This window comes from Myxocyprinus asiaticus, chromosome 25 (genome assembly GCF_019703515.2).
Source record: "Myxocyprinus asiaticus isolate MX2 ecotype Aquarium Trade chromosome 25, UBuf_Myxa_2, whole genome shotgun sequence".
Lineage (NCBI taxonomy): Eukaryota > Metazoa > Chordata > Actinopteri > Cypriniformes > Catostomidae > Myxocyprinus > Myxocyprinus asiaticus.
Window position 1 is genome coordinate 45,136,783 of NC_059368.1, and position 12,216 is coordinate 45,148,998.

The following is a 12,216-nucleotide window of genomic DNA, read 5'->3' on the forward strand; positions in this document are numbered from 1 at the left end:
AGTGTGTAATGAATTGTGTGTGTTTGGGGAGGGGGAGGGGGGGAGGGGGGGTGGGGGCCTCAGGTGTTTTGATTCTGAATAAAAGAGTGTGGAATCATGGGAATAAGGTTTTTCTTTTCTTTTTCAGATCTTCTCTTTCATAACTGTTCTTCTGCAAAAAGCCGATCCATTCTTATAGCCTGGGGAAAAATAAAAACCTCTAGCGTTTATGAAATGGTGTTGCACTTACAATGATTCCACAGAAAAACAAAGTTCAATATATACAGTATATACAGGTATATACACATACACACACAGCTCTGGAAGCAATTAAGAGACCACTGCAAAATGATCAGTTTCTCCGGATTTACTATTTATAGGTATGTGTTTGAGTAAAATGAACATTTTTGTTTTATTCTATAAAGTACTGACAACATTTCTCTCAAATTCCAAATAAAAATATTGTCATTATTGTAGAGCATTTATTTGCAGAAAATCACAACTGTTCAAAATAAAAAAAAATATGCAGTGTTTTCAGACCTCGAATTATGCAAAGAAAACAAGTTCATATACATTTTTAAACAACACAATACTAATGTTTTAATTTAGGAAGAGCTCAGAAATCAATATTTGTTGGAATATCCCTGATTTTCAATCACAGCTTTCATGAGTCTTGGCATGCTCTCTACCAGTCTTTCACATTGTTATTGGGTGACTTTTTTGCCACTCCTGGTGCAAAAATTCAAGCAGCTCGGCTTTGTTTGATGGCTTGTGGCCATCCATCTTCCTCTTGATCACATTCCAGAGGTTTTCAATAGGGTTCAGGTCTGGAGATTGGGCTGGCCATGACAAGGTGTTGATCTGGTGGTCCTCCATCCACACCTTGATTGACCTGGCTGTGTGGCATGGAGCATTGTCCTGCAGGAAAAAACAATCCTCAGAGTTGGAGAACATTGTCAGAGCAGAAGGAAGTTTTCGTCCAGGATAACCTTGTATGTGGCTTGATTCATGCGTTCTTCACAAAGACAAATCTGCCTGATTCCAGCCTTGCCAAGATGGATGAAAGCTGTGATTGAAAATCAGAGTTATTCCACCAAATATTGATTTCTGATCTCTTCCTAAGTTAAAACATTAGTATTGTGTTGTTTAAAAATGTATATGAGCTAGTTTTCTTTGCATTATTCGAGGTCTGAAAACACTGCATCTTTTTTGTTATTTTGACCATTTGTCATTATCTGCAAATAAATGCTCTAAATAACAATATTTTTATTTGTAATTTGGGAGAAATATTGTCAGTACTTTATAGAATAAAACAAAAATGTTCATTTTACTCAAACACATACCTATAAATAGTATATCCAGAGAAACGTCCTGGTTACTTTTGTAACCTCCGTTCCCTGATGGAGGGAACGAGACGTTGTGTCGATGTAGTGACACTAGGGGTCACCCTTGGGAGCCCTAAACACCTCTGACCTTTGAGAAAAGAACAATGGGAATTGGCGAATGGAATTTGCATGCCACTCCCCTGGACATACGGGTATAAAAGGAGTTGGCTCGCAACCACTCATTCGGGTTTTGTGCTGAGGAGCTGAGACAAGGTCCCGGCCATTTCATCGGGTAGTTCAGTGTTGTGGCAAGAGGGACACAACGTCTCGTTCCCTCCATCAGGGAACGGAGGTTACGAAAGTAACCAGGACGCTCCCTATCTGTCACTCACTAGACGTTGTGTCAATGTAGTGACACTAGGGGTCCCTATACAAAACGCCACAATAAGTTGAACTGTGTTACTTGGACTGGCGGTGCGAGACAGGCAGACCGCTGTCTGCCTCGTAGCCAGCACACCAGGCTGTCACGTAACCTCCCCAATGCTCCTACGAGCATCGAACAGTCCCCTACAACTCGGGGAAAAGTCGACTGCCCAAAAAAATGGGGACAGGCTAGCCCAGCCATGGCCACTTCTCCTCTTTTTTATCCCCCAAAAAGAGTGGAAATTGTTTACTGACTGGGGGCCATAAGTGTCTGCATCGGGGGGTGGGTGTCACTCCCAAGGGGAAGACACCACGGAGACCACACCCCACCCGTAGGGGGTATTTGAGTGGAAATATATCACATGGTCTTACTGAGTTTTGTCATGTGGAGAAGTCCCGTGGTAGGTCCTATCTGAGGGGGGAGGAGCTCTACCGACATGGTGACCAGGGGCAGAGGAACCTCTGCCCAAGGAAGATGCAGTTTACCAACAGGGAAACCATTTTGCGGAAGATACATCACACGGGGTTACCTACGGGGAACCAGCACATGTGGAGCACCTACCCCAGTACAGGGCCTAGTTAGCACATGTACTGGGCTGGCAGCGAGTTTCTTCGCAAACCCGTCTGCCACAGGGCTAAGGAGGAAGGTCATCCAGGGTCCACAACATTGTGAAGATGACTGGGGGTCAAAGTGCACGTCTTCACCTCGGGAAGGGGAAAGGCGCTATGCGCAAGTGGTACACCCAGCCAGCTGTCCTGGAACGTACCTGCTCATACCTGACAACACGGGACAAGAGCGGCTCAACCCGGAGATTGTAAAACCTCGCAAAGGTGTTGGGTGTTGCCCTGCCCGCTGCTCTGCATATGTCTGCTTAAGAGGAGCCATTGGTCAGGGCCCAGGAGGCTGCCACACTCCTAGTAGAGTGGGCTCGTAGCCCCAAGGGGGGGCGGCATGTCCTGGGCGTGATATGCCATCGCGATGGCGTTAATGACCCAGTGGGCGATCCTCTGTTCGGAGACAGCGCTCCCTTTCCGCTGTCCACCAAAGCAGACAAAGAGCTGCTCAGAGCTTCTTAAGGCTGGGTCTGCCTCCTCCTGGGGCAGTGCTTGCAGGTTCACCACCTGATCCCTAAATGGGGTCGCGGGAACCTTGGGCACATAGCCTCTCCTGCAGGAAGGAAGCACCAATCTGACTGCACATCTCTGGGGGCCTTCGCATCGGGAAGAACACCACTTAGCGAACAGACGGCACTTCAAGGCATACAGGCGTCTCATAGAGGGAGCCCTGGCCTGAGTGATTGTATCTACCACTGCAGGTGGTAGGCACTTAGGTCTTCTGCATCCCTCCAAGGGCCAGACATGGAGGTTCCAGAGGTCTGGTTGTGGGTGCCAGATGGTGCCCCGTCCCTGAGAAAGAAGGTTCTTCCTCAGGGGAATTCGCCAGGGAGGGGCTGTCGCGAGGAGCGTGAGGCCCGAGAACCAAGTCTGGGTGGGCCAGAAGGGTGCTGCTAGGATGACCTGCTCCTTGTCCTCCCTGATCTTGCACAACAACTGTGCAAGTAGGCTCACTGGGGGAATGCATACTTGTGCAGCCCCAGGGGCCATCTGTGTGCCAGTGCATCTGTGCCAAGGGGAGCCTCGGTCAGAGAATACAAGAGCAGGCAGTGGGAGGATTTCCGGGAAGCGCTTGACCGAATTGACTCCAAATCAGCTGGACCACCTGGGGGTGGAGTCTCCACTCTCCCCTAAGTGTGACCTGCTGCGACAGCGCATCCACTGCACTGTTGAGGTTGCCCAGGATGTAAGTGGCTCACAACAACTTGAGCCGCTGCTGACTCCAGAGGAGGAGACGGCAGGTGATTTGCAACATTTGATGAGAGCGCACTCCACCTTGGCGGTTGATGTAAGCTACCATCACCGGGTTGTCCATCCAGACCAGCACGTGCTTGCCCTGGATCAACGGCGAGGCAGTTGCACACGGCACCCCAGCCACGCTTGGAGGCATCCGTCGTGACCATGATGCACCTGGAGACCTGCTCTAGGGGAACCCCTGCCCATAGAAATGCTAGGTCAGTCCAAGGGCTGAACAGATGGCAGCAGACCGGCGTGATGAACACACGATGTGCCCGTGGTGCCATGCCCATCTCGGACTCGAGTCTGAAGCCAGTGCTGAAGCGGTCTCATATGTATCAACCTGAGCGGTGTGACCGCCACTGAGGACACCATATGCCCCAGGAGCCTCTGAAACAGTTTCAGTGGGACAGCCGTTTTCCATCTGAACGCTCTGCGCACTCGCAAGGTGCACCATCATCGAGACTAAGTCTAACTCCATGCCGAGAAAAGAGATGCTTCTCATGCACCTCCGGGAAGAAATGGACCGGTGCGGGGCACGGCCGTGAGCGGCGCTCCGGGCCTAGGAACCAATTGCGAGCCAGCTCCTTTTATACCCATATGTCCGGGGGAGTGGCATGCAAATTCCTCTCGCCAATTCCCATTGGCCTTTTCTCAAAGATCAGAGGTGTTTGGGGCTCCCAAGGGCGACCCCTAGTGTCACTACATTGACACAACGTCAAGTGAGTGACAGATAGGGAGCTGATAATTTTGCAGTGGTCTATTAATTTTTTCCAGAGCTGTGTATATATATATATATATATATATATATATATATATATATATATATATATATATATATATATAATTTATATACACTGGTGGCCAAAAGTGTGGAATAATGTACAGATTTAGCTGTTTCGGAAGAAAATTGGTACTTTAATTCACCAAAGTGGCATTCAACTGATCACAAATAGTCAGGACATTACTGATGTAAAAAACAGCTCCATCACTATTTGAAAAAAGTTATTTTTCATCAAATCTAGACAGCAGCCATCACTCCAACACCTTATCCTTGAGTAATCATGCTAAATTGCTAATTTGGTACTAGAAATTCACTTGCCATTATATAAAACACAGCTGAAAGCTATTTGGTTCATTAAATGAAACTTAACGTTGTCTTTGTGTTTGTTTTTGAGTTGCCACAGTATGCAATAGACTGGCATGTCTTAAGGTCAATATTAGGTCAAAAATGGCAAAAAAGAAACGGCTTTCTCTTGAAACTCGTCAGTCAATCATTGTTTTGAGGAATGAAGGCTATACAATGCTTGAAATTGCCAAAAAACTGAAGATTTCATACAAAGGTGTACACTACAGTCTTCAAAGACAAAGGACATCTGGCTCTAACAAGGACAGAAAGAGATGTGGAAGGCCAGATGTACAACTAAACAAGAGGATAAGTACATCAGAGTCTCTAGTTTGAGAAATAGACGCCTCACATGTCCTTAGCTGACAGCTTCATTGAATTCTACCTGCTCAACACTAGTTTCGTGTACAACAGTAAAGAGAAGACTCAGGGGTTCATGCCTTATGGGAAGAACTGCAAAGAAAAAGACATTTTTGAAACAGAAAAACAAAAAGAAACATTTAGAGTGGTCAAAGAAACACAGACATTGGACAACAGATAATTGGAAAAGAGTGTTATGGATCTTAACCCCATTGAGCTTTTGTGGGATCAGCTAGACTGTAGTGTGTGTGGTGCGTGAGAAGTGCCCGACAAGACAGCCACATCTATGGCAAGTGCTACAGGAAGTGTGGGGTGAAATGTCACCTGAGTATCTGGACAAACTGACAACTAGAATGCCAAGGATCTGCAAAGCTTTCATTGCTGCATGTGGAGGATTTTTTGATGAGAACTCTTTGAAGTAGTTTAAGAAGTTCTGAAATTTGTTTTCAAATTGTGATAGTAATTTTTCACGTTATTAATGTCCTGACTATACATTGTGATCAGTTGAATGCCACTTTGGTGAATAAAAGTACCAATTTCTTTCTATAAGAGCAAAATCTGTACATTATTCCACATGTTTGGCTGCCAGTGTAAATCTGGATGAAGCATATTTTGTCCACTCATATTTATAAAGATATTGCAATTAATCGCGATTAAATATTTTAATTGTTAGACAGCCCTAATAGATACAGTATATAACAGCATTTTAAGTGGATTTTAAAGTAGTATTCTTCTCAAACACAGGTGTTCCAGATCACTTATGTGATCCTGAAGGCAGCAAACTCTCCTCAGCCAGGCAACTGGATTCTGGAACATTCTCTGGACGGTGAAACATTCATGCCGTGGCAGTATTATGCCATTACAGACACAGAGTGCATCACATGCTTTAAAATCCCCAGAACAGGCCCACCGTCCTACACACATGACGATGAGGTCATCTGTACTTCCTTCTACTCGAAAATCCATCATCTGGAGAACGGTGAGGTGAGAAAGACCTTTAATCATAGAGGTCAGCAAAATAAAATTATGAAATGAATTATGAAATTAATGGCATGTGCCATTGTAAGGCTGGCACCAGGATGTCTACAACCAAAAGGCGCCATTTCCGGTAAAAGTCAAAGATCTCTGCGAGAATCAATGTCATAGAACTCTCTCACAAAAGCTGAAATCTACACCTGAATATCACCACATGTGATAAATTGCAAATCGCCTTGCTGCCCCCTCTTCTCTCTCCCCCTTCTCCCCTTCAACAGCTCAGGACCAATACAAAGACACAAGATTTATATGTAAAAATATAACAAATACCATGAAAACAAAGAACGCAACTGTATGTGTTTGATATCATTTAGGAGGTCTCTGTGCGACTGGTATAATGGTCTCTCTCCCATGTTGATAAAACCAATGGTGACAAAGTTATAAGGTCTTTGCCAAATACTGCATAATTCTGGAGGTCTATCCCCCTCCTTGACCTGCAATTGAAATGATCTCCTGTATGTTAACAAGGTTAAACCCCAGGAAGTCAAGAACACATTCACCCCCAAATTCTCATTGTTCAAAGGATAATTCCATTGGTACACAATGTTTATTCTGTCTGGGTATTTAAGGAAAGTTGGCAAGAAGCTCAGGGAATCTGTAAGCAGATATCCCACACAATTGATGTGTGTAGTCGTTTTCACCAGGAATCTGTAAGCAGATCTCCTATGCTGTACCGCTGCATGTAGTTTTGTCAGGTATGTTTCTTTGACTTGTCTTTTCTTTTTAGAAATGTTTATTTATTCTGATCATGTGTGAAATTGGCTTTGATTGATTTTGTAACTTACATTTTAAATCCTACCTGGCAAATAAATTGTTACTTTTTGATCTATTCTGTATTCATCCAAAATCATTTATCACCGGTAGATTCGAGGGACACCTTTTCTTACCGCAAACTTATGTCCAGGATAATGATCATTACTGGAGCTTATGAATAGGAGAAAATCACGTAAGACTACCAGTCACTGCTTATCACCGTCTTAGCAAGTTGTATGAAACGTGACTAAATAAAACTATCATCTGGTTATGAGCAAGCAGTAGGAGGCCGAACCAGATGATATTAGTAAACCCTGCAACCGCTGACTATGAATGGGCTGGCGATTTTGTGTCCGTGAGATCTATGTAATTAATCAGCCGGCATATGACTCTAAGCGACAATCGGGACCCGGATGAAAGGATAATGAAAATTAAGATGATTCAGAGTAATCAATAACTTAAAAAGATCAAATTAAAAGAATGATCAGAAGTTAATTAGAGCTGTAATCTAAATTAGAGGTCAACTTAAAATTGGAGTCAGATTAATATAAAATTGGAGTCAGATAAAATGAATAACGGAATCAATTTGTAAAGTGTAAAACACTTGCTTTACTTCAGCACTCAGAAAAGACAGAACAATGCAGAGACCTTCAAAGGGCAATTTATTGAAGTTCCACTCTGGAACGGATAGAAAATTATCCCTTTTTACAGTGGTGACCATTCTTTGTGATCTCCAGCGAGCGAGTGATGTCTTTTCAGCGTGACATTCAGTTCCATTCCGCACAGGACATGAGGTTTGAGCTTCTACTTCTCTGTCTTCAGCTGCTGTGGTAAGTCCATTCTTTTTGCCTTTTAGAATTGTTGAGGGAAAGCACAGATGCACCCCATATAGACACATTTTGTAGAATGGGTCGGAATACCCACTGTTAGATCGGAGACCGAAAAATCTGGTGGGGCTAAAGAAATTAGACAAAACCACATGTTTATCAGGGAAGTGGTAGCGGCAGTATACGAGAAACGAAATCTGTTGCTCTGCAAATTAATGATCTCTTTGTTTGCCCAAGTGATGAGAGATCAAACTTAAACTGGAAAAAACATCATCCAAAATTTTATTCTGGTATTCAAGGGAGGATTGCAATTGGAACTTTCATTTTAAAATCAATGAACACCGTCGCTATTGTTTATTTAATTTGCTGCAAGGAACTTGCAACATTTCAAAAGAATGAGTGGGTAGCAACTGTAAACAACTAAAAAGTAGTGATTGAGATATAAACATTGCAAGTCGATGTGTTTGCATATGAAAAGCTAGGCTGGGAAAAACAGTGATGTGATAAAAAAATAAATAGTAACAAAAGAAATGTCACTAATTTATAAATCAGTAAAGAGTACTATAACAACCTATTTTTACATTTGCAACTATGCTAAACACTGTTGTTATCATAGAACACACACGATGATAGTTGTTTGTGATACTGCATGTACACATAAGCTAATGCAGTTTATTTCTGAAAACACTTGACTGTTTCTGCTGTAAGTGTTACAAGAAACACTTAGGTTAACGGTTGAAAATGCTTCGGGCATTCTAGACTTTTTGTCTTGTGTAAAGTTTAAATAACTGCAATCACGTTTCTCTTGAAATTATTCATCAGTTTCAAGCTGAATGTGTGACTATGTCGGATATGTTTATCTCTGATATGGCACACTGTGCTATTTACCATATAGCTGCAGTTAAACCATATGGAGTACAAAATTCCATGTGACTACCAGTAATTTTACACAATTAAGGCATGTATTCTTAAAAGAGCAGCGAGATGACAAATATCTCATTCCAGAGAACCTCCAGAGACCAGTAATAAAATTATTTTAATTTATACTATTTTTAATATAATATAATTGTATTATAATCACATTATGCATTATATTATAATGGCCAAGCATGGCCATGTATATTTTTAATGACACTGCCAACCGAACAACCTTACAGGCCTTGAAGAATTCTTGCTATCGAATTTCATTGGTTCGCTTATCAGTGCCAAGAGGGAGGGTATACGGTCGTTTTTTGCTGTGCATCAATGCTGCCACATGATAACGAACCAAATCATCTCTCGCTGAGAAGCACCAATTCAAATTAAATCTGATCAGGGGAACCATTCTACTGTGTAGACAATGAAAAATGTGTGTAAAATGCTAAACATTAGGCAGAAATTTCACAACCCTGACAGACCACAGAGATCATAGATGATCAAATGTGTGAATAGCACCCTTTAAAAATGCTAAGCAGACAACACATCACCAAAAGAGGTAAATTGATTCTTTGACCACAGAGCTGTGTTGAGAACAATAACAAATAAATAAATAAATAAAGCTATGGGCATCAGGTCATTTGAGCTAATGAATGAAAGGGTGATTAAAATACTCAAAGTTTCAGATCTCACCAAAGATGCTCAGTCTAATTTGATCTCTGGAACTACATTTGTATTAGACATTGTATTGGTACATGTTTTTGTAAAGCAAAATGCATCTTCCCCCTGATGGCACAAACCATACAATATGAGACTAAAGCTGTCTGTAACAGTTTGGCTGTGACCATCGGAGGAAAATGAAGAAAGTACTATATGTCTAAATGCAAATTAATAAAAGGTTCAACATTAACTGTTTTCTCTCTGTGGTTGTTCCCATTTCAGGTTGCAATCTCGTGAGGGACAGATGCCAAAAGTTGTCCGGACCCACCTGCATCAAGCTGGATCAACGGGTATTGCTCACACATACATTAGGATGCGGCAGATGGGTATGGAAATATACGAAGGGGCCATACACCTCTCAAATTCTTATTACACCCAAATAAATAGTTACATGGCCTCACGGAGTAGCACCGGAACAAAATTGCACATCACAAATCTGTTGTAAATTAGGTTCTGCCCATCCCGCATACATAAAACATACCAACAGACACACCAGCACGGCCATCCCAGCACAATATCACTGCCTGGTATCAATTAAAATGATGTCCAGGAGCTAAAGAAGGTGGGATGCGCACTTTATATGAGAAAAACAATGATGGCATAGACCCTAAAATCTGCTATTTTGTTAACAATTTGGAACCTGCCACATATAGGTGCACCCACACAGAAACACTAAACACCACTGTAGGGCTTTACTGGTTGTTTAGATCAGTGTTACTATCAGAAATAATTAATAATTATTTCTTTAGTTATTAATTAATATTTAAATTAATTAATTGAATCTAACTCATTAAAACCTCATATGGGGCTCCAGTAAATGTAGTGTGCTACATTTAGGAGCGGGTTTGGTTATTAGCAATAATTAATAATTATCAAAGATAATTATTAATAATTAAAATCAATAGAACATTGATGAGAATCAATGTTAGCTTTTTTAATCCTTTAAATCAACAATTATCAAAGATAATCGTTAATTGTTAATATCGATGAAACATTAATTAAAATTAACACTAGCTTATTGATCATTCAAATTCAATAATCATCAAAGATAATTATAAATTATCAAAAATCAATAGACTATTAATAAGGATTAACATTGACGGGGCACCACCCTGGAATTAGGGACTAATAACCAGATAGTAAAACAGTCTCAATATTAGATTGTTTTCTTAGGAAAATCGACATCCGAAGAATATCGATTTTCGGGAAAAAAACAATGAATGAAGCCTTGAATCCGAGCACTGACATCCCGTCAGTATGACACAGGCGTATGCAAAACAAACCAAAACACTTCTCTTTGTAATATAAACAAAGTTTATTTATGCAGTAATATCAATTAATAATTAATACAATGCAGTCAATACAACTACAAACTAAACAGTGATATGATTAGATATGGAAATAAAAATAATCCTATAACACATAAGGTGTGTGCGTGTGTGTGCGTGTGTGTGTGTGTGTGTGTGGTTAGTACGAGAGAGAGAGAGAATTAAGTGACGGCCCTTAAGCTGATTTCACGATCGTGGGAGAGAAAGCAGCTGTTAGTTTATCACTCAGAGACGCGGTGGACGGCTCATAAAAGTCCCGTGTTCTTTGACTCTTTAATGGATAACTCAGTTTGCCGGTTTCAACCGATATGGTGAAAATGCACAACAGTCCAATTTGGTTGGACCAAAATACAGCAAAATCGCATGAGGACAGAATGTGTGTTCATCCGTCCTTTAATTCCGACCTGGTTCCTTGAGGCTCGGGTGATGACGGGAGGCCGTTTCCTCGCTCTGTCGGCGGGCGGTACGGCTGTTGATTCTCGGCGGGCTGGCGGAGAACTCAGAAATGTCGACTTGATTGAAGATGGAAGAGAAATCTTTAATCTCTTCACTTCTGCAGGCAAACGGATGAAGATGCGGATTGCTCGGCGGTCTCCTTCGGATCCGTTAGAGTGTTCGGTTGAACACAGAGTAATCTCAACTCATCCAGTGAGATGGAGATTGTATGGCCACAGTTTCAAGTCGGACGTTACTTCCTTGTGCCACGAGGTTGCACCTGAAAGCAGCAATGAGCTGCGTCTACACACTGCAAACAAAGTTGCTGGAAGCAAATCCCGGAAGCATTTCAGAGGTATTTCTACTCCTGATGATGTCATGGTTTGAGGTGCGTTCTGTTGTGTGCCTCATCCAATAGGAGTTGAGAGTTCGATCCTTTTGTGAGCAAGGCTTCATGGGATTTGTAGTCTGTTTTGGACTCCCGTTGTTTGATTTTGGCGCGGTTTTTATCAGTAAGATTTATGACTTGTTATGTGGGGGCCTGAGTTAGGTTTTACGACTGTGTTAGGCCTGCCTTTGTCTTCTATCTGAATACATGAGGCCCAACACCACACACATGAGTTACACAGAATATAAATTCAATTTAACATTATACAAACCCTATGACAATAGACCAAAAACCTTAATCTGGACTAGCCGAAAGGAAGGGATTTATTGTGCAGGAAAATGTAAAATGAGTGAAAACAATTTCACTAGCCCACAAAACTGTTCATGGACTACTAATCACTGTTTTAATTTAACCACTTGTGGGTATAGTAAACCAAAGCAATACCCAAAGCTATACCCAATTCCTCCTGGTGGACTTATCAAAGGGAACATTAATAAGACTTTGTTTCATGATGTAAATTTGGTGATGACTCATGTAACTTACAACATATCCAATATTCTATCTGCCTATACAAAACAGTGTAACTTATTTGAAACACTATAATGTACATGGGACATGTGCATGGCTATAGTCACACATCAATGATTTAATGACTAATTGCAAGCAAACTTGCCACCCAAATTTCAACATTTCCACCTAAATATAATTCGATTATATTTCCACTCTGGAACAGATAGAAAATGATCCCTTT

The 12,216-nt window shown here is 41.7% G+C and overlaps 1 pseudogene; it reads left to right on the forward strand.

The window, feature by feature from the left end:
* The window catches only part of LOC127416017 (laminin subunit alpha-2-like), a 336,769-nt pseudogene that overhangs the window by 60,542 nt on the left and 264,011 nt on the right, over positions 1 to 12,216 (forward strand).